Here is a 23,747-nt window from a genome sequence, read left to right on the forward strand (position 1 = left end):
TTTTAAAATTACTAAATTTTTATTTCCTCCTAGTTAATCAGTAAACAGTCAACAACACATGAAAGGCATCTCGAAAACTCTTATTGATGATATCACATGGTGTAGTGATCTCTGTGCATTCCAAAACCTGCCCCTTGTGCACAACTTCAAATTCCTGACATAAAAGCTGTTAGCTGAAACTGCTTTGCTTTGAGTTGGATTGGGGAGCTTTGCCTAATTCTGAACTGTGCTGCAAGGAAGTTTTTCTAGACTGCAAGAACAGAACAAAATTTGCTCATTTTCAGCTATCTTCCATATCTTGTTTTTACCTTCCATACCTTCTCTGATTCATGTCAGTTCCTCCTCTCTTTGAAGACATTGCAGATTCTTGCTCTATGGTATTGTAATCATTACTCTGTGGAAGAAACCATACTTATCCAGAAATGAGAGGCAAACAAGTTATCAAAGGAATTTTACCCTTTGCTTCTATGCTGGACTTCAGTTTTTTATTCTTGACAGCATAGATAAGATGTTCTTGAAATACAAGGATTTTTTGTTTTGGTTTGGGTTTTATTATGGATTTGTTTGGGTTTTGTTAATTTGTTTTGCTGTTTGTTTGCTTTAGGGCTTGTTTGGTTTGGTTTTTTTTTTCTTTTTTGTGTTTTGGTTTTTTTGGTGGTTTCTGGTTTTGGTTGGTTTTGTGATTTTTTTTCATTTTTTAGGGGGAGGGGGAAAGGAGGTATCTTAACCTTGTGTTTGTGCTCCTGATTTTTCTTGGATCTTCCTATGATTTTTCAACAAATGTTTTTGGCCTTTTTGATGATGAAATATGGGAATAAATTTAATAATTAGGACTAAAACCCATTTTCCCAAAGTTACATCTAGTCTCCTTTCCATTTTTCCTGGGCTCTAAATATTCAGTAGAAGAGATCGAGGAATTGTTGAAGCTTCTAGGTATAATAACTTACATAGATTTTAAATGGACTTTTTGTACACAGGCTTATGATTACCATATTAAAGTACATAGTGTCCTCAGTAATCCCATAGACAGCAAACAACAAAGAATTACAGGTCACTTGTGTATTCACTCTGGAAAATGTTGCTTTTTTAGATGAAATGGAGTTTTGGAGATGACCTTTGAACTATATATACACATCAGCTGAAACATTTGAAAGGACCTTTCAGTAATTTTTTTTGCTGTACTTCGCTAGTCAGAACATGAAATTAACATTTCAAGGTGATGTAATGCATTACTTAGTAGCAGTAAACAATCTCAAAAAAGCCTATAAGGGGACTAATCTAAGTCATACTTTGGGAAAGAGAGGTATAGAAAGGCATGCCAAGTTGCAAAATGGGCAGAAAAACCTGAATAAGTAAAATGGAAATTATTTAATTTAATGTTATTATATTTTTTCTTGCTTCTTTTCATAATTTCAGAGTTGTTGAAGCTGTCTAAAGGAAAACTCAGTCTGTTATATTGGACTGGATTCCTACCCTTTACTGAAACTCAGGAACTGTTTTTCTCCATCCTATGTTTTTACAGTACATTTTCATTTTGGGCAACAACCTCATCATGCTCAAAAACTCAATTGCCCATGTCCTTTCCAAATATTTTTCCTCACTATATTCTTTTAGCTTTCTTCATAATTTCTTTCTCTCTCTTTTCACTTGCCTTGTGTGTTTCCTCTTCAAGAAGTTATGCAAAAGACATTTATTAACCAATACTGGTGTCCTCTGTTACTGAATTTTCATTTACTTTATAAACAAAAAAAGAATCATTCAAGTGCCAGATGCTAAAAGCAGAGCCTTTAAGGAACAAAAGGATAGAAAACAATCATGTATAACTAAGGTGAGACTTGTTCTTGCTCCACCTTTTTTTTCTATACATGCAAATCTAGGAGTAAAGTCTTCCCTGACAATTTAGTTCACCTGAAATGGACTAGATTTCCATGGAAGACACTAATGTGAGATAAGAATCAGAAGTGGAGAATTTAAGAGGTCGTTAAAGAACACTAATTGTTAGCTTTTCAAAAACAGTGAGATTTGACAAAACCACTCTTTCATCAAGTGTATAATACTCCTCACACATTTGTTTATTTTTACCTTCCCAATACTGCAGATATAAAACTTTAAGCCTAAGAGATACAAAATATTGTCCTTGATGAAACTGCATTGATTCCTGTGCAATTATTTCCAATTCACACCAGAATAAGAGAGATCAGATTCAGATTTTTAGAAGTTTTATTTATACCTTGCACAAGTATAACAGAGACAGCAATAGTGTCCCCATAATGAAAGTTGCAGTAAGACTAGCACTTTGAGTACAATATGTTTACAGAGCCTGAAATATTCATGTTTCTGATTGGAACATGCCAAGACTATAATGGAGTTTAACATATTACTGAAAGATTACATTAAATAAAGCTGGAGATACCCATAAACATCATTCCTTAATTCAAGAGCAATGCAAATAGGAAAGGAAAACTTTTGTCACATTTGTTTAGGAGTTTATACTAAGAGTTAAGATAATGCTTTTGAATTGCTAGGTCTTCCAGGTGTGAATTATATTCAGGTTTACCTGCTCACACTTATTAAAATATATTATCCAGTGTCTCAGTAATGTCTGCCAACCTGCAACAGAGGATTTTGAGAAGGATGTGTAATGAATACTGATGATTATAAGCTGTATATAAATAGTTTAGTAGATCAATTAAGTGTACATATATTTTGTGACACTCTCTTTTTCATTCAAGCATTGTAAGTAAAATTTATATTTTACCAAGGGTGTGCTCCTTAGTAAAATTGTGCTCTCTAGTTTATGAAGTAATTCAGTTCAGTATGAGTAACTCAGCTTGTGTAAGCAGTATAAAACATATCTATCTATGCTGTCGCACTGTTGCTGCACTATGAGACAGGACAAGAATGGTGATCAAGGCTGATTTTAAAGCTTAAAAATAGTGCTCAAGGAACCTCTAAGGAATAAGGTTACATGTTGTGGTGTTGTGGCCACTACAGTTACAGCTGGATACAATCTATTCCCTAGATGATACAGGCACTAATTGGTTGATGTGTGAACTTTAAACCTTAGCTGATATTACACTTTGACATCTACCTTTTATGTTTTGCTTTCCAACTTTTGTCCTAACTTTGCAATCAAAAATCCCAGGAATCTTGCCATATTTCCAGTTCAAACAGATCTCTTTCTATGAGCTTGTGACCTGCCTTTTGGATGAGGGGAAGGCTGTGGACATTGTCTACCTGGATTTTGGTAAGGCCTTTGACACTGACTCCCGCAGCATTCTCTCCTGGAGAAGCTGGTGAATCATAGACTACCAAATATGCATTCAAGCATTTTCTGTAAGACATATAGAAAACACATAGCTACAAGACATATTTAAATTATTCACATGAAATAAGTGTATGCTGTTCCTAATGAAATAAATGTTAGTTGGACCTTTGACTAGAACTAGGACATATCGCTACTTTTGCATGGTACACCTTGAATGTGTATACACACATAAAGCATAAGTATTAAAATGAAAGGAGATGAATAAAATAAATGTAATACCCTAATCAATTAAAAAATGTGAAAGAATTGTGAAGTAAAAGTACAGAGAATGTTTACAGTCTTCTGCCCATAGCTGAGAATGCCAATTTTTTATGCACTTTTTCAGCTTTACCAAATGAAAGATTGATAGTGTGAAGCTGGTTGTTATTCCAGTCACTATTGTCCTTGTTGATTTTAGCTAGAACTCTCTTCTGCTGTCAAGATCAGTTTATATTCAAGTATGTCATAGTAGCTGGTGTCAAATGCAGACAGCTTTGAGATATGGTCAGTATAATTTGCAAGCAATCACCTTGACTAAAGATTTGTCAGACTGTCTGCTTATTAATTTCCTTCTCTAGTGCTATTTCAAGTTAAAGAATATCAGGAATGGTTAATTGAACTAGTAATATTTTATGGGTAAATGTACATACCTTTAGAACAGAATCATTTTAGTTTATATAGTACTGCAAATTTGTCTGCCTAAATCAGTAGCAAAATAGTCTGGAGTGAATTGTTCCAGGTCTTCCCTACAGTCTTCTTTTTTCAAATGGCATGTATATTTATGAAATATGCAGGACTGGCATAACTGGGAAATTAAATCTGTTGTTTATGTTCTGAACACAGTAAGTACAAGTTGGGCAGTGACAGTCAAAGTCTCTGCACACAAGCCAGGTACTCTCTTAACTTTCTCTCCAAGGGGTCAGCTCTGCATCTGCAAGTGTGTTTGTCCTCCAACTCATTTAATCTTTAGTTCTTTTTGTGGAAAATAAGACCTAGGGCAACTAAGTTGTCAGTTTTATTGGCTCTCTCTGTAATGTTGACATCTCTCTATCAAACAAGGTATGACTGATTAATTTACCATGTTAATTTACAACTATTGTTTGTCTGATCTGCAACCTCTGTACTTCAAGTTATGCTTCATATGTCTATAATAAAATAGTTATGGTTTCTTTAATAACATTTTCAGTGTATTTTCTATATAAATACATATAGATAGTTACATACATAAATAATGCATATGCATGTAGATATATATACACAATATACATGTATGTATGCATTTATATATCTCAAATATACAGTCAAGTAGTGTTAACAAAAATAAATGTTATTTGCTTGCATAAGAAATACTTTGTGGAAAACTGAGTATAAGCAATAAAATAATCAAAGTGCTGGAACAGGCTGCCCAGAGAGGTTGTGGAGTCTCCTTCTCTGGAGATATTAAAAACCCACCTAGATAATATCCTATGTAATGTGCTCTAGGCAATTCTGTTTTAGCAAAGGGGGGTGACAAAATGATCTCTAGAGGCCCCTTCCAACTCCAATGATTCTGTGATACACCCAGCAGCCATCACATTTTCGCTGCAGTTTATGTGATTTATGCATAGGATGCTTTATTTGTGAATTTATTTACTTCCAGAATAAAGCAGGGCAAGAAAATAGATAAAGGTATAGCCCTGGTTATGTATAATGCTTCATTTGAAATGCAGAGTAGCATTGCTCTACATGTCATATATTTAAAAATAAATTTACAACACAGAAATTGTATTCCAAGTTTGTAAATATTAGCTCAGATCCTGAGATGTATAAATCAGTGAAGCAATGATGGAGCTCCAACAATTCTACCCACCATTACTTATAACAGCCACCTCTTCTACACCATCCAGTCTACTGTTTACAAAATCTAAAAAAAAAAAAAAAAAAAAGAAAAGGTGATTGTGGTGTATACACCCATTTAGCAACCTGCTACACACACAAATTTATGGGGCCAAATGGGATCCACCCAGGGGTACTGAGGGAGCTAGTGGAAGTGCTCACCAAGATACTTTTTGTCATTTATCAACCGTCTTGGTGAACTTGAGAGTTAGCTGATTGGAGGTTAGATAATGTGACACTCATCTATAAGAACGGCTAGAGGAAGGATCCAGAGAACTACAGGCCTGTCATTCTGGCCTCAGTGCTGGGGAAGGGTATGGAGCAAATAATCTTGACTGTCACAAGGCAGCATATGCAGGACTACAAGACTATCAGGCCCAGTCAGCATGAGTTTATGAAAGGCAGATGGTGGTTAACTAACCGGATTTTCATCTATGACAAGGTGACCCACTGGAAGAGGGAAAGGCTGTAGAGGGGCATGTAGTGATAGGACTAGGGGCAATGGTTTCAAACTGAAATGGAGAAGATTTAGATTAGATACAGGGAAGACATTTTTTAATGCGAGGGTGGTGAGATACTGGAACAGGTTGTCCACAGAAACCGTGGGTGTCCCCTCCCTGGCAGTGCTCAAGGCCAAGTTTGAAAACTTGGTCTAGTAGGAGAAAGTAGGAACCTCTAGGAAACCTTATCACTCTCTACAACTACTTAAAAGGAGGTTGTAGTGAGGTGGGTGCTGGTCTCTTCTCCCAGGAAACAAGTTACAGGATGAGAAGGAATTCAGGTTGCCCCAGGGGAGGTTTAGATTGCATATCAGGAAAGATTTTCTTACTGAAAGGATTGTCAAGCACTGAAACAGGCTGTTCAGGGAAGTGGTGGTGTCAACAACCCTGGAGGTATTTACAAGCTATGTAGATATGGTTCTTAGTGACTTTTAGTAGTGAACTCGGAAGTGCTTGGTTAACAGTTGGACTTGATCTTAAAGGTCGTTTCCAAATGAAACTATTAGTAATACTATGATTCTGTGATTTAAATAGACATGGTTCTGCTAACATATTTTTCTTTCCTTTGTATTTCACACCACGTAGCTGGCAATAAGAGTAAGAGATGATTGCAGAGTAAGTCACTGGAACAGGTGACTCTTAAATGTATGAATAGTGATCAAATGTTTAATTTAAATGTTAGAGTCCTTTTACGAAAAAGGGTGGAGGAAAAAGGTTCTCTTAATGGAACATGCGATTGGTAAAATGCAGTATATGTACATCTTTAGTAAAGCATTCATTCTAAACAAGGAACAAAAATCACTTCAGACAGGCATTACAGTTAGGATGAGAGAGGAAGGGAGAAATTAAGATGCAGATGCAAAGGAGAGTATATTTTTCCTCTGGCTTTTCAAAAAAGGTGAGCTGCTGGTAGGATCGATAGTTAAATACAGGCTCATAAAACTGAGAAACTATTTTACATAACTGAAAAGCAGAAAAGGTCTAGTATAGTGTGCAACAAATTAGTATCATCACACTGGAAACACATATCCAAATTGTTTTATAATTTATGACCCTTGTCTAAAGCAAGATGGAACTTGTTCCTCCTTTCTTTACATACGCTAAAACAGTTAATACTGGAGATACTTATGATTTACTTAGGTAACTCACATTATCAGATAGATCTGTTCAATCAGCTTCGTAGAGTTCTTCATAGCATATTTTTAAGGAGCTCGGTTGGAGATAAAAAAAATATTGTCAAATCCTATGAAAACAGTAAATGTGGACTCCATTTTCTTCAGAACCACTATGCCAAGTTGTCTTTCATCTAAACATTAGAGATCCTTCTCTGTCACAGTCACGCAGCCCACATACACACCTGTTTTGCTGATTTTTGTGTTAACGTAGCTCTTAGAAGAGCTGAAAAAAACCACCTTATCCACCCAAAAGTAAAAAGGAGTAATGGGGTCACACCTGGACCCTCCTTTGTGGGGAGCAGACCAGAGAGGTGACAAAAATTGACCAAACGAATTATTCCATCCCACACACATCATATTTGCTATAAAATATGCCATTTAAATGCCTCCAGAGATGGTGACTCCACCACTTCCCCAGGCAATATATTTCAATGCATGACAACCCTTTCAGTGAAAAAAAATGCTTCCTAGTATCTAACTTAAACCTCCCCTGGCACAGCTTGCATCCGTTCCCTCTGGTCCTATAAAACATCACCAGAGAGAAGCGGCTGTCTGCTTCATCACTCCAACCTCCTTTCAGGTAATTGTAAAGAGCAATGAGGTCTTCCCTCAGTCTCTTCCAGACTAAACAACCCCAGCTCCCTCAGCTGCTCCTCCCAGGGCTTATGCTCTAGGCCTTTCACAAGCCCTTTTCTGGACACGATCCAGCACTTCTATGTCCTTATAGTGAGGAGCCCAGAACTGAACACAATATTCAAGGTGTGGCCTCACCAGCACCGGATACAGGAGGATGATCACCTCCCTATTCCCGCTGGCCACAGTGTTCCTAATAGAAGCCAGGATGCCATCGGCCTTCTTAGCAACCTGCGCACACTGCTGGATCATATCTAGTTAACTGTCAATCAATACCCCCAGGTCCTTTGCATGACACTTTGCATGAACATACCTGCTACTACCAGAAGCAAACACATTTTACAATCCCATGAAACTCTTAGATTAACACCTTTTGCACTGCTCTGCAAGTTCAGGTTTCAAAAAATTCCAAGAGGCTGTGCTGCCTGCACTCAAGGCCAGCTTGATACAGTGCAGTCATGCAACATGTAAACAGGCTGCTGTGAACAAAGCTGTGAGAAACTTTGTCAGCCCCTACTTCACCCAAGAGCTGTGTAGGCTCTCACTCTTGGCATGTACCTTTGCTATGTTGTAATCATACTTCACTGATCTTCATCCTGACATATCGACTTGCTTCCTGGCTTGACCTTGGACCTGTCTCATCTCTGTGGACCTGCCTAGCAATCACTGTGTTGTGGCTGACCAATGATACCATCAGTGCTCTGTTCTCCTTGCTTCAGAGCCTGGCATTTGGCTGAATCAGATTACAGGCCCTTCCAATCTTGCTGCCACTCTCTGCTTTCTGCTCACCTTCCTTAACTATCAGTCCAGTCTTGCTGCTGTTGAACATAGTATCAGAACCTGATACTATGAGCTGCAATTGAATTAACATGTCACTGCACATCATTAAGGACATCAGTCATTTACAAGTAATGTATGTTAGAAAAGAGAAGTTTGGGTAATATGTTGGCAATACAGGTTTTTAGATACCTTTTCCATCAATGAGACTTTTAGGTATAAAGAAGAAAAACCTCTTATCTCTGCCTCAATGTGCATTTTTAGCTCTGAATCACAGCAATCATGTGAAGATGGGCTATATACTGTTTTATTTTGCTTTTCTTCACCATCAGAGCAAAAACAACTTATTTCCACACTGTGAAATTGCCATGGAGATATATGCATCACATTTCATTGCAGGAATGTCATCTGCAAGGTTAGTTTCTACTCATTCATTGCATTGTCCTCACATTCTTAGGATTGTATTTTTGGTAGCTAAAAGAAAAAAATATACTCGGATATAAGAAGGCAAGTAGCCGGTCTGATTTTACGTGTGTGCAGATATCCCCGTGTTCTGGAATGCTTAATGAAAGACGTTCAAAAGAATTTCATTTGGACTTTAGGTCATGTAGGTACCAATAGTAACCAGGAGAACATACCTACTTTGGGTTTTATTTGTTAGTGTCCCTTGATCATGCCCTGTATCACTACAATTCATGACACTAAAGAGATTGAGCTGTATGCTTACATGATTAACAAGTGCTGCCCTCTTGACATACTAGTTCATGTATCCTATGAAACATTATGAATTATAAATATTTTTTAAGATCTCAGAGTTCTCGACAGTTAGATGAACTGAAAATGCTTTATAGAATTATCAGTATAAAACTGATCCTTCCAAATTGACCTTCAAAGCTTGTCCATCACACACAACTAATAATTTTTTTACTACTTATTTTTCTTCTGTGCCACAGTTTGACATTCTGATATATTTATGTTTTGCTACTAATAAACAGTGTTTACTGCATCTACTGTGTTTGTCAGTCAGATAACATAGTGAGAAAGATGTGTGTATAATGAAATTTGTGTAGAATCTTTTCAAGTTATTCTCCTTGTACTGACTTCACTGTTATGAAACAGTCAGTTAGAGGTAAATAGCCATATTTGCATATAATATTATTGTTTTGAAAGTAGCTATCATCTTCCTCTAGGCTTTATTCGATAGTGTAATGTCTGCTTAGCTCCTAGAATGTCACTATTGTACCAAAACCCAGCTGTTATGCACCTCTCCTTACAGTGGATTTTACAGGTTTCTTTATTTTCCTTAGAAAGATCTAGGGATGAAAATATATGTGGCCAAGTGATAATTGTTATGTAATTTTCTTTCTCTTACACATCTCAGATGCTTATTGGACAGCTGCCCAGATGCAAACAACCAAACAACTTCATTATATTGGCTATAAAATCTTGTAATTTAAATAATAAGGAAAAAAGACAGAGCTGATACTAATAGATAGAGTGCAATATTTACTTACCATAATGCCTTATTTCTAATGATTCTGCAAAGACCTTAATAGAGCAGCATGAGTAGGTGGTATTAAATATTATTAAGGCAGCAACAATTTTTACTCTCAGAACTTTTTCTCTCAGAAGTGATATCTGAAGTTATATTGCAGAAATAGCATATAGGAAGGGCCATATAGAAAGAGCCATTGCACATACACTCTTCCAAGTTAAAAAAATAGAATGACAAAGCAACAGATTAGGTTGATGCTTTTTAAAATAATATGTTGATGCTAAGGTTTTACATTTTATTTTTTAAAAAATAACATTTGGCAGAAACATTAATATAACAGGCAAGAGTGATCATGCCTTTTCCTCACTAAGTAAGAAACAGCCTTCTTGTCCAGAGCTGGTGGTATTTTGAAAAAAAAACAACACCACAACAAAATAAAACAAAACAAAAAACCCAAACAACTGAATCCATCAAAACAAAGAGCAAATAGGCTTTGAGGGTAAGACCAGATGCATTCATTGGAACTGATTCAATGTCTTTTCATCAAAGTCTACCAAACGGAAATAGCCTCCTCTACGAAGGAGCCAGTCTGTACGATGCTAGAAATGTAACCCAGTGTTAACTACTATGGTATTCTTCAGCTAGCACTGCAAGTTTAAAAAGAAAATAATAAAAAAAATCCCTTATAAGGATAAAATCTAGGCTTCTCAAGTTAAGCAAAAGTTATCTGAGATTCAAAATCTCCCAGGGTCCATTTTAGTTTGAGTAGGAAATGAAATGGAGAGTTGAAGCTAAGTCTATAGCTACAATTGAGGAACAGACGTGAGAAGACAGCGAATAACTGGGCACCAGGCAACCAGATCAACATATGGATAAGTTACTAGTGAATGATTTCTGTAAGCCAGGAACAAGGGTCAGGCATCCTTATTCATGAAGCTGAATCTTCTTGTAGCTTTTAATGTAAATGACTGTACAACCCTCCTGTCTTGCTCTATGCATATGGGAGTAATTATATATATAATCTGTAAAATATTGCACTCAAGGTGTATTCTGAATATAAAATATTTAAAGCCCAACAGTCTATAGATGTTGTTGTCTAATGCATTACCGTCTATTCTTCACTGCCTCCAAGGAAAGATGCTGTTTTCTACACAGAAGTTTCTCATCCTATGCCTTTTATAATAATTTGAAAATTCTTCAGGCTTAATCGATTCTTTGTGCTACAAAATCTAGTTACATGTAGGTCTCTGGCTGCTCAGTGACTCAGGAGATTCTCAGAGACAACACTCCCACCTCTTCAGATCTCTGAAGCTCAAAAAAAAACACCCCAAAAAAGTGTAAAAAAATGTATTTTTAAATTGAATTTGAACTGCTGAGTTGTAGGCTAACTATAATACACAGAGAATAAGGAACTCATGGTGTGTCAGAAGGGACCTATAATATCCAGTACACTGAGAAATATACCCTCTCTTCAAGCATGACGTGTTCAGAAAAAAAAAAGAGCTAAGTAAAAACTTTATTGCTTTCCTGGAGTGTGTACGTATCGACAGCCCTGAAACACATTCATGCAGGGTCTCAACTTTAAGACACTTCACTGTATGTAGTCACACCTACCAGCGGTCTAATTAATGGGTCTGTAATTTCCTGGGTCCTTGTTTGCACCCTTCTTCTAGATGGGGGTGACATTAGCCTTCCTACAGTCCTCAGGGACATCTCTTTAGCGAGGCAGGAGCATCTTTCCATTGCCCCCTGTCTTCAGTGGCGTCGCATAAAGTCAGACGGAGAGAGGACAGGCGCTCTTAGTAGCAGGGAGGGGCTCTCTCCGTCTGCTGGGTTTCTATACTGGGAGGCAGGGTGCGACTCCAAGCATCTATTTCCCCCTCCCATTCGGCCCTCAGCCTGCCTGCCTCCCCCCGGAGCTCCAGAACACCTCCCACAGGCACAGTCCCCGCGGCCACCCTACAGTGGTGCGTGAGTTGGGCACAGCCCGCAGCCTGACACCTGGGTGCTGGCGTTTTCCCAGGAGAGCTCAGTCTGGGAGTCTGCAGACCTGAGAGATACCATTGTCTTCTGCCGGGTGGGTACGGCTGTTAGTTGGCCGATAAGTCATCAGGCTCCCAGCGCCCTCCCCGCTCCCGCGCCGGACCGAACCGCCGCCCACGCCCTCGGACGCCCCGCGCCCCGTTTGCCCGCGCTGCTCGCGGCTCCCCGGGTCCGTCCCGCTCCCTGGGGCAGCTTTCGGCGAGAGTGCGAGACGCCGCGGGAGGTGCTGGCCCCGCTACCCCGCCCCGGCTGCCCGCCCGCAAGCTGCTGACCCGAGGCACAGGCTCTCCGCCCGCCCGGCTTCCAAACCCCCCCAAAAGAACCCTTAGCTGGCCTGCTTTTGCCGTGACTCTCTCCCCCAGTGAGGGCTCACCTGCACTGGAGTCGGTCTTCTCGGCATGATTGAAGACTGACTTTGACTTTCACTTTGTTCATGACAATATTTCTGCAGAAAATTGCATGTGCAGATACCTTGAGTATATGTGAATCAATGTGAAGAAAGATAAACTATACTTTGAATATTAGTGGTAAAACCCCCCAACTAGAATGTTCTTCAATTAATTGGTCTTATACAGAATCAGGTAAGTTATGTTTTTCCCTTAAACAATGATGGAAAACAGAGGAAAAGAACCAAATATTATTTGTAAATACTGTATGATCAGGTCTCCAAAACACTTCATTAAAACTACATGAAGGTTATTATAAATGCAATTATCTAAGAGGCAGTTTATACTTAATTAAAGGAGTTGAAGTGCAGATATTGGCAAACAGTCAATTGTTGTTTGGCTGCTCGTATGAGAACAGCTCTTGAAGGATCTCCTTAAATTCCCATGGCTTCTGACTATATTTATGAGATGCACTCATGCTTGCAGATACTCAGTGCTCTAAGTGCAACAGTGGGAGACAACCCTGAATCTTATTCCTTATTTAATTTGAAGTAGAAGCTGACAGTAACCTCTTCCATATATCCTTGTGAGAAGCAACCACTGAAGCCTAAAGTTCTTTTAGCTTCTAGTGACAGCTTTTTTGATATGTCTTCACAATGCCCCTTATGCTATGTTAACACACAGCTTGACAAAGGATCTACAGCTTAAATGTGATGTTTTTAGTCTTGTTGGTACAGTTTTCTATTTGTCAACTGGATAGTGGTGTGTTTGCTAAAATTCATTCTCCTAGTTTCCAGAACTGCTACAGACTAGTTGAGATGCTTAGCATTTCCTTCAAGATGCTAACAGATTGGTGACACTTTAGTTTTCATTAGTGTCCCAGAGGAAAACACAAGTGTTCCAGACGTGCAATTCCATTAGGATTTTCTTTTCCATTGCTTGCAATTATAAGCTGCAAACTTTGCTGGATTCTAAGAGTTCTGAAAGAGACGTGAAAGGAACTGGAAAAATAGCCAAAATGGAATTGCACTGTTGCCCAAAAAATCGTATTTTCTGGCATTAGAAAAAGAATAATCTTCAATTCATGCCCTGTATTTCTCTTTGTATGTGAGTTTAACTACTACCATTACACAAAACAGAGATCTCCTCAAATTAAAAATGTGGTATTGTTCAGCCAAAAGTACTGTAAACAAATATTTAAATATTTAGAAAAAATCCATATACAAGACTTTTATTTTCTATTCAATTATTTTACCTTTCCAATAACTTTGGTGATTTCTGTGCCCCCTCCCACACCCTCCCCCCCCGCTTCCTCCCCTCCTCACTTTCTCTTAAAGAATAAATATGAAACCAACATTTTTTATGCTGTTATATTGTTCTGGGTTCTTCATTGCCTTATCTTACAACAATAGGCAATGAACAGATTATTATGAATTATTAGGAAAGTACAGAAACATCTTTAATAAAGTACAAGAGCACATAGTTTTAGAAATGGTGCTAGTGTATGATATAGTACAAATAATCTGCTCTAAGAATTCCTTATTTTTTTTTACTGTTTCTGTTTCAACTATATGCCCTGTGCCAAAACAAAATTTAAAAATCTGGACAACTTTATTTATTTATTTATTGTATTCAGCAATGCTGTGGAAAAGGACATGGAAAGCACCCTCCTCACATTTGAAGACTAAACCAAATTGTCATGAATTGCTGGTACACTTGAAGAAAGCTGACAAGCACAGATACCTCAAAAGTCTAGAGAAATGGAGCAACAAGAACTTAATGCACTTCAACAAAGACAAATATGAAGTTTTACAGCAAGAAGCCTATGCCACAGCATATGCTGGAAAAAGAGTGATTAGGCAGCAGCTCTGTAGAAAGGGTCCTGATGGAGAATAAGCTGAACATCAGTCTTAAGGCACCCTTGCCTTGAAGGCTAATGACCTACTCACTGCATTAAAAAAAGCATAGCCAAGGGCAGTGCTTATTCCCCTGTGCTGCACTCATTAGGCTGGATGTGGAACACTTTGTCTAATTTGAAGTGCCTGGTATAAGATGTATAAGAGAGACTAATAAACTGAAGTGAGTCAAGTGGAGAGCTGCCAAGGTGGTCAGTGTCCTGGAGCACCTGACACATGAGGAGAGGCTGAGGGAATGGGACTTGATCAGCCTGCAGAAGAGAAATCCAATTACAGTCTTCAACTATATACTTGATAACAAAGGAGAAGGTGAATCCGGACTTTGCAGTGATGTGGGATAAAATAAGGAAGTGTAACAATCACAAGATGCAGCAAAGGACAATCCTTCTTAATGTCTGAGGTCAAGCACTGGAACAGAGTCTCAAGAAACATTGTGCCATCTTCATTCCTGATGATTTTCAAAACTTGGCTATGCATGTGTCTGAGAACTGACTTCAGCTTTAAAGGTAACTCGGCTTTGAGCAAGCAGTCGGACCAGATGGCTTCCAGAACTTCCTTCCAAGCCCAACCATTCCATGATTTTGTTATTAGAAAACCATTCAATGCTAGATAGGTTGTAAAAGAACTAACAAAGTGAGAAATGAAAATTCATAGATTTATTAAGACTGATAGAATCATTCAATCAGTTTGTCTGACTGCCTATTCACATATACAATGATGAAATATATAAAACTCAGTTGTAGTCACAGTACCAATTACTTGTCTTTAACTAAAGGAGTGAGTTTCAATTGCATTGCAGGTAACCAAAAAGAGCAAAACATTGGAAATAGGGATAATTTAGACATCTAGACTACAATGTAGTATCTGTGTTCTGTAATTCATTATATCTGCTAAAATCATTCTATTTTCTCATGTATTTTGCAGTGTCCTCAGTCCTATAAGACAACCTGCTTTTATTCTGTCCATATCATCATAATTACTGCAGAGTTTTCTTTACATTTTATGTCAAGGTGAAGGAGCCGTGTTGCAACAAAGTGCGCCTGAAATTTTTAAGGAAAACATGAATTTCCAACCTCTTACCATCCCACTAACGCTTGCAAAACATGCAGTAAATGTATGTAGATTTTACACATGCTTTTTTAATATTACATCATCTTTTACTGTGTTTCAAAACATTTTATACATAGTACTATTTGCAAAAATCAGTACTATTAATATCTATAAAATGATTGTTTCTTTGCCGGATATCTAAGGGATAAACAGGACTGAAATCACTGCTTTATTAAAAAGTTCAAGAAATGTGATAAGTGAGCTGTAATGTAAGCAAGATTAAATAAGTGCCATTATAATATAATTAAATGTACTAGGGGTAAAAAATATATTTAGAGGGAAAAGATGAAGGAAAAGTTAGAAAATTAAGCAGATCAGAAAACAAATTTAACTTCTGAGTTTCCTGATATTAGGCAGTTTATATGCAAAAATCTATGTTCTTTTAACAATCTTTTGCACTGTAATATCTTACGTTGTTTTATGGTTATGGAAGATAAAGAGAATGACAGAATGAGTACAGTCAAGTTTGACCTATATGATAGTATTTCTTCTTTGATAGCATTACATTTCTCCATTAATTCTATCAGCTTAAACTGTGCTTGAACTCTTTAGGGTAGAAAGTAAATTAATAGATTGTTAGATTAAGGATTTACAAAATATATACATTTTAAATTAACTAATGATGTAAGCACAATCAGTCAAATGAAACTCCTTGAACCAGTTTGTGCATTCTAAATCAAGGGAGTGTTTGAACTGGACGATTTATACTCCAGGTATGATCGTCTTTGTTTGACTTATTGTTGGTGATTAGTGAGAGGAAGTCATTAATGATTGGAAAAGCCAGGGGGGGTTTACAATATGTGGCAGGAATTTTTTCTGCCTATTCTGTTTTCATCTCTCCACCACTTATTATTTTTATGGTCACAGCCTATTTTTAATTATAAAATCATACTAAGTAGCTAGAAATTACTGCAGAACAAGGGGACGGGAGATTTTGACTCTGCTATTATGATGCTATACAGATGCCTTTATTCACATTGGGTTTAGGTCCTACTTTTATTAATTTCCACTACATTAAAGCATCCATTAAAATATTAATGAAATGCACTGTGGGAAGTCTTGGCTAGACTTTAGGCATGACCAAGCATAGTTCCTTAGGGCTAACTCCCAGTCTTTATCAGTTATGATAAATTAAATCCACTGTAATAGGTCAGCAAAGGACAGTCCAGTGCACAAGCTACAGGACTAAACTGTTTTTCTCTTTTTCTACAGCTCAGGAGAGATGTAGGTAGCCAAGAGGAGGAGGTTTGTGTGTTCATCAATAAAAATATTAGCTACATAATCTACTTCAATTATTGATGATGTATCTCTCCTACTAAGTCTTAACTGTACTTCTGACCAGTGTTAACAAGAAAGAGACAGAGGAGGCTGAAAGCTTTCCTGCTGTTATCATCATCTGGCAGTTGTCTAACATAAATACTGATTTCACAAGAGGGTGATTTAAAATAAATTAACATTAGAAGATCTTCCTCACAGAAAATCAAGGGGGAAATCCCAAAACTCTCATCCAGTGAATGGGACACTCTCTTTTGCTTCCTCCCTCATGTATGATTAAAGAACTGTTGACTTTAGAGAAGAGACCGGAACCAGCTCTGGCAGGACAAAAAATTGACAGATGCTAGTGGGTCTTGTGGGGCAAAAATGAATAGCTGATTTGCAGAAAAGTCAGATTTCTAATAAAACTTTACAGTAATACAGCTATATAGAAACTATCAAGGAACCTTACACCCCAAGAAAGACATAATTATTGAAGAAGAAATATAACAATTAGATGACATGCAGATATGTTACATGGAGGTTTCAGATAAGTATTTGCTTATACAGATGGTATCAATATGAACATAGGCCTTAACTAATTTAATTGGTTAAAGTAGTAATTAGGTGCTGTCAGGGAACATTCATTGTGTTAACAAAGCTGTTAACAAAACCTGATTAAACTACTTTCCTCCATCTAGTCTCTCTTTACTGCAACTTCTCCAGAAAGTTGTGTGCTATGGAGTGAGACTGGCAATTAAGCTACATTTATATAGTGTCTTTATTTTTTTTTTACAGTCTGCTTATTATACACACAAGAACAATACTCAGATTAGTTTTCAGTGTGAATATATGCAAAATCATATGTACTTATATATAAATATGCATATTTATCTGTCTATGAGAATTTAGGCATGATTATTTTCTGTTCTGATGATGTTGCATAAAATATTCTTATAAGCTGTTCATATTGTTTACAGCTTGGAGATCAAAAAGCAACAACTGTGTCATCTATAACTTTGACATTTTCTTACTCTTAATAAAAATGCATGCATACAAGCTATGACATTGTGGAGGAAATCCACAGAGATCTATGAACTCCCCATAAAGTATTATTCTTCTTCTCTTTGGTTTCATTGCTTTTGATGTATAACTCCAATAAATTGTTTCTTAACAAAATAAAAACTTGTGCTAGTATGCTTTTGTCTACGTATAACAACATATAGAGTACAGGTTAAGTAACAGCAGGTTCATTTTTCCTCATCTTTGCAGGTCCTCTCATCAGTTTAGCTCCCAAGAATTTTACTTGTTTAGCTTGCTCAGGCAGTCAGTTAAACTTTTCCTTTGAAGATTTAGTTTCTTCTTCCAGGAACAAGTGAGATTTTAGAGTAATAATTTTAATTTCCAGTCTGGAACACTTTTTAATTTGACTATTGCACAACTATTGCTTTAAGTCCTTTTGAGTCTGCCGTTGTGTTGATGATATGATTTGTTCTTTTCTACTGTCCTGGCCTATTACTGATGCCCTGTTATGGGTAACATCTTGGCTTGGTACATAACAGCAGCTTCTCTCTTAAGCACTTCAGTGACTTCTATCTATCTGTCTGTCTGTCTGTCTATTTTTATTTATTTATTTAAAATCTGGACATGTTTTTAAGCTTCAAAAGTTTTTGCTCATCTGTTAGGCAGAATCCTACTGCTAACTGCTGAATTTTTCTTTACCTATATATGTTTACTACCACAGCATGATTTGTCCTTTAATTGCCTTATTTGATTCTGCCTTGTGATTTGATATGTTCTGCCATTAGTATAACCTGAGCTCTAAGTTCCAGTTGCTCTTCACTGCCTATGGGGGACAGTGGGGTGCTGGGTGGATGACTTTTTTGATTCTACATAGCTAAGAGTATGAGTTATTTCAAAAAGTGCTTCCACTAGGAGAGAATCAACAGTTGATTTAGCAGACGAAGGAGCTATCTAGTAATAAAATTTTACTTGACAGCTGCTCAGAAAGTATCAAGGAATCTTATACCACAGGGTGAAGGAATATTTTTTGAAGCAAAAACATGACAGCTAGATGCAATTTTCAGATGAGTTTGCCTTCACTGCCAATAAAAATTTATTTGCAGAATTACATCAGGGGCTTAAACAGCCCCTATTTACAAAGGGAAACTCTCTGCCTATGTGAATGCACAATGCAGTATGGAATCCAAGTCATTAAAAAGGGAAGCTTTACTGCCTTCATAGTCCTTTAATAAATTGCAGACATTTCATTTTAAGCATTTATAAAATACCAGCTAAAATTCTCATCTTTTCATAAGTAATTCTACAGCACTTAAGTACTATGTTAGAGCTTCAACAGGGTACTGTCTCAACAGCAAACCTTGCTTGGACTTCATCATAGCACAAACTAAGCTTTGAGACCATGTGCAGATACAAGTTTGAAACATGAAACATACATATGCTTGTATGATCCATTTCTTTTCTTTCTCTCTCTCTGCCTTTGTCTCTTTCTTTCTTCTTAACTGAAAGTCATTGCTGATGAAAAGTATTTATACAGTCTCCAACCCTACAAAACCTGTGCAGATGCTAAGCCTCCTTGCTGGACCTGAATTCCTGTGACCTGTGTAGTTATTTTTCTCTAGTGATAGTAGCCTCTTCTCCTTTGCCATGAAGAGTGTGCTAGTACCCAAGCATGGAGAAATGAATGTCTTCTAACTGTCTTTGCCTAATGCTTTGCAAAAGTAAAAATTTATTATTTTTTTTTTTTCTACTTTAGGGGCATGATACATAATTCAGTAAAAATAAACCTAGATTTGATTGCAATTCTAGTTATTTTGGTGCCCATGAGTTTGACAAGCTTTTATTCTTTTCTCTGCTATTAGGAATGAGAGGAATCTTATCTCAGGTGTGGTTCTGGTGAATTAATTTGTCGTCTCAGATAAAAAATTGTGTGTTATTCTCCAATGAAATAGTGGAAACTGTATTAGACATAATATGGTAAACAAAGTATCCCCACATATCTCAAAACCTTTGAGCTTCAAAAAATTAACTTTGCAACCACATATTTCTAAGACAAAACTTGTATCAGTATATTTAAGATCAGCTGTACTACACTATACACAGTTCATATGTAAAACATAGTTTGCATGTTCATACACAGCAATGGTTAAAATAATGCTTTGCTAAAATAAAATACATTAGATCCAATTTTTGACCTTTCATACATTAATGCAAATTCCAAATATTTTCTTTAATTTGAAAATATATAACTTACTGGAGAGGAACATTGGCATCTATAGCTTAATCCGTGTGCTGCTGAAACTGTGTGTGTTTGTGATTTCTACCCATGCTTACCTGTCTAAAAAAAAAAAAGGAGTGATCCTCTGTAGCCTTCATTTACTCCCTGAGGGAGGATAGTGATATATTTCAAAATTGTAGGTGATCTATTACATAAGTCTACTATGAGTAGACTCATATTACTATGAGTCTTCTCACTTCACAATCAGAATTAGTCACACATGGAGAATTTTTTTATCAGGAAATTGAAGAGAAGCTTCTAATACTTAGGGTCTTGTCCTAACACATTTATTTCACATTGAATTGTTCCTTGAACAGCAAATAATCTCAGCAGGAGACTTAGGCCCCAACTTAATTTTAAAATTAATATTGGTGTACATTTTAAAAGCAATTAGTGAGCAGCAGTTTGTGATTGATTATTACAGGTATTGGAAAATAAAATAGAAAATAATTATTTAAATTGGTATCTGAATTTTGGTAAACACCAGTTTTCATTAATCATAAGACTTTTAAGTCTTCAAAAGTAAAAAAAAAAACATTAAAGTGTTGTTTCTTTGCTCTCTTAGAGATTACAAAACTAGGAAAACTAGGAAATTTGGTAATTCCTGTAATTTTCAAAAATATAAAAGTAATCTTCTGCTTTTTTTTTTTTTTTTTTTTTTGAGTCTGTTATTTTAGAAGAAAAGAAATCTAAGAATAGGTTTATAAAATATGCAATAACTCTCCCCTACAGGCATAACAGAGTTTAGGCACCTAAATGCCTTTAAAAATCTGGCTATAAGTTCAAGGTGGACAAAAAAAAAAAATTGTAGGGCAGTCTCTACAATCAGAATATTCCTTTGTTTAAAAAAAAAAAAAAAATTTTTTTTTTTTTTTTTTTTTTTTTTTTTTTTTTTTTAACTCCCCATTCTTCTGCTCTTTCCTTCAGTTGTCCTGCAAACCTTTATTTAAGAAAATGTCCTAACATGTTATAAAAAGATATTCAGATATGCTCATCTTTCAGTTTTGCAATGGGACACTTGACCTCCTGCTATTACAAGTATAAATTAAATGAAACGGTTATGATTAATTGTAACTGCTCATAGTTTTTGAATTACAGTTAAGTATCTAAAAACTGAATGATGCAGGCAATGTGTTGCTGTTAATTCTAAATAGAATAAAAAGTATGCAGAGATTAACACTTAAGCAAGCTCAGGACATTGGTGATCTGATTATACTGATTGTGGTATGAACTGTGGCTCTGATTATACTATGAACCTCTTTTTTCACTCGCTTTAGTGTTGTAAATTTTTAAAAAAATCAGCCTTTAAAGAAATGACTTGAATTCTATTTAAATTATTTCCCAGAAAAGAAAAAAATGGGAAATGTGACCTGTTAAGCCCTTTATGACATTACATGTTCACTATCAGCTTTCTAGTCCAGCTCGAGAGATCCCAGTTTACTTCCTTGTATGATTATACTAAACTGAAAGGTCAATGTGACTGACAAAAGTGTGATTTTCTACTAAATAACTTGCTGATATTAGCAAAATTAAAAATATGCAAATATGTTAGGGCAATTTATATTACTAACACACTTCATAGTGTGGCAACATACTTCAAAACATCTAATTTCTATTCACTTAGCTGATAGTGTGTTGAAACATTTTTTATTATTATTTTCCTATTTTACTTTTGTTGAAATTGCTCAAAGGAAAAAAAGCTAAGCAGAAGAAAGGTAATTAGATATATAGAATGTAGGTGATTCTTTTTATGTATTTATTGATGTTTTTAAATTTGTTTATTATTTTTAAATAATAATTTGTATTCTTCTTAGGTTATCATTTGGCAAATCCAGTTGATCTAACTGAAGCATGAATTTTTTTCTCTGCAACATCTTTATAAAAATGTAGAAAATTACCCATAAGAGTAATCTGTGTTCCACAGATTACAATTAAGAAATGCAGTAGAATGATAAGTGCTAAATTTAGATTTTTACCTAGAAAATGCATCATTTTACGACCACATACAGCAATTTATTATTCTATATGTTTGGTTTTTTTGTTTTTTTAATGATCTGAATGAAAAAAAAAGAGGATGTTCTATGGCCTTCAGGTTTTTCCTGAAGGGAGCAAATGAAAAAAATTAGATTATTAGGACCCTGTTATAATTTTGCCCAGAAGAACAAAGAATTCTATTGAAGTTTGAATTCAGCTTTTTCGTTAGTTCTGATAACAACACATACACAAGAAAAAAAAGAAAAAAAAAAAAGTGGAATCTTTTTTAAAGTCGGGAAGGGTTGAAGCCACAGGCAAAGTAATGTCCAGATGGTAAGAAGCTGCAGTTCCTGAATCATCTGCCTCATGCTGGTTGCAGTAATGATGTAGAATTGTCTTTATTACACTTATGTTCAGAGACATTATTACAGGTTTTCCTACCTAAAATGTTTACTTTTAGGTTTGAGTGACGAAGTCTTTAGGGCCTGAGGTCCCACTCCTGTTGCTGGCAGTTAGACTGCCATACACACATCTACGCACAGAAGAGAGAGTCTGTCACCCAGGTAAAGAGTTAAGAATGGTGTTTAATCAGGAGAGAAGCAGACTGAATACTTCACATACAAACAAAAATTACAAGCATACTTCGTCATTGTTTCCCACAGCATTCTCCTGGAGAAATTTGCTGTATATGGCTTAGACCAGTGTACTGTTTGCTGAGTAAAAAACTTCCTAGATGGCCAGGCCTAAAGAGTTGTGGTCAATGGAGTTCAATTCAGTTGGTGGTCAGTAAAAAGTGGTGTTCCCCAGGGCTCAGTTATGGGGCCAGTTCTGTTTAATATCTTTATCAGCAATCTGGACAAGGGAATTAAGTGCACCCTCAGTAAGTTTGCAGATGACACCACGTTTGGTGGGAATGTTGATCTGCCTGAGGTAGGAAGACTCTTCAGAGGGATCTGAACAGGCTGGATTGATGGGGTGAGGCCAATTGCATGAGGTTCAACAAGCACAAGTTCCAGGTCCTGCACTGTGATCACAACAACCTCAGGCAACTTTACAGGCTTGGGGAAAAGTGGCTGGAAAGCTAGGGGTGCTGGTTGACAGCCAACTTCATATGAGCCAGCAGTGTGCCCAAGTGGCCAAGAAGGCCAACAGTATCCTGGCCTGTATCACAATAGTGTGGCCAGCAGGAGCAGGCAAGTGATTGTGCCCCTGTACTTGGCACTGGTGAGGCCTCACCTCAAATACTTTATTCAGTTTTGGGCCCCTCACTACAAGAAGGAATTTGAGGTGCTGGACCGTGTTCAAAGAAGGCTAATGAAGCTGGTGAAGGGTTGAGAACACAATGTGTCTTATGAAGAGTGTCTGAGAGAACTGAGGTTGTTTAGTCTGGAGAAAAGGAGGCTCACTCTTTACAACTACCTGAAAGAACATTGTAGTGAGGTGGGGGTGAGTCTTTTCTCCAAGGTGACAAATGCTAGGACTAGAGGAAGTGGCCTGCAGTTGTACCATGGGAAATTTGGTTTGGATATTAGTGAAAAAATCTTCACTGAAAACATTGGAACAGGCAGCCCAAGGAAGCTACTGATGTACCTGGGGGATATTTAGAAGTCATGTAAATGTGGTGCTTAGGGACATGGCTTAGTGGGGCACTTTTGAGTGTTAGGTTTATAATTGACTTGATCTTAGAGATCTTTTCCAATCTAAATGATTCTATGGTCAAGCAGTGGCAGATGGAGTTGTCCTGCATGATTTTATTTAATCTCTCTTGAATTCATATATAGTGTTCATTTCCTGAGGTTTCTAAGACAGTGAGTTTCACAAGATAGTTGGGGCAGAAAGGGAGAACTTCATACTTCATTTCAAGCTTGCTACCCAGCCATTTCACTGGAAGTCACATAGCTTTCATAGCCAGCTGTCATATTTCTCTCTAGTTCTTCACCAGCTTAGGCTGAGTAACTCTGGTTCTCCATCTTTCTTGACATCTCTGAACCATTCTTAATATCC

This window comes from Chaetura pelagica, unplaced genomic scaffold (genome assembly GCF_000747805.2).
Source record: "Chaetura pelagica isolate M959 unplaced genomic scaffold, ChaPel_1.0 scaffold90, whole genome shotgun sequence".
In the NCBI taxonomy this organism is placed as follows: Eukaryota; Metazoa; Chordata; class Aves; order Apodiformes; family Apodidae; genus Chaetura; species Chaetura pelagica.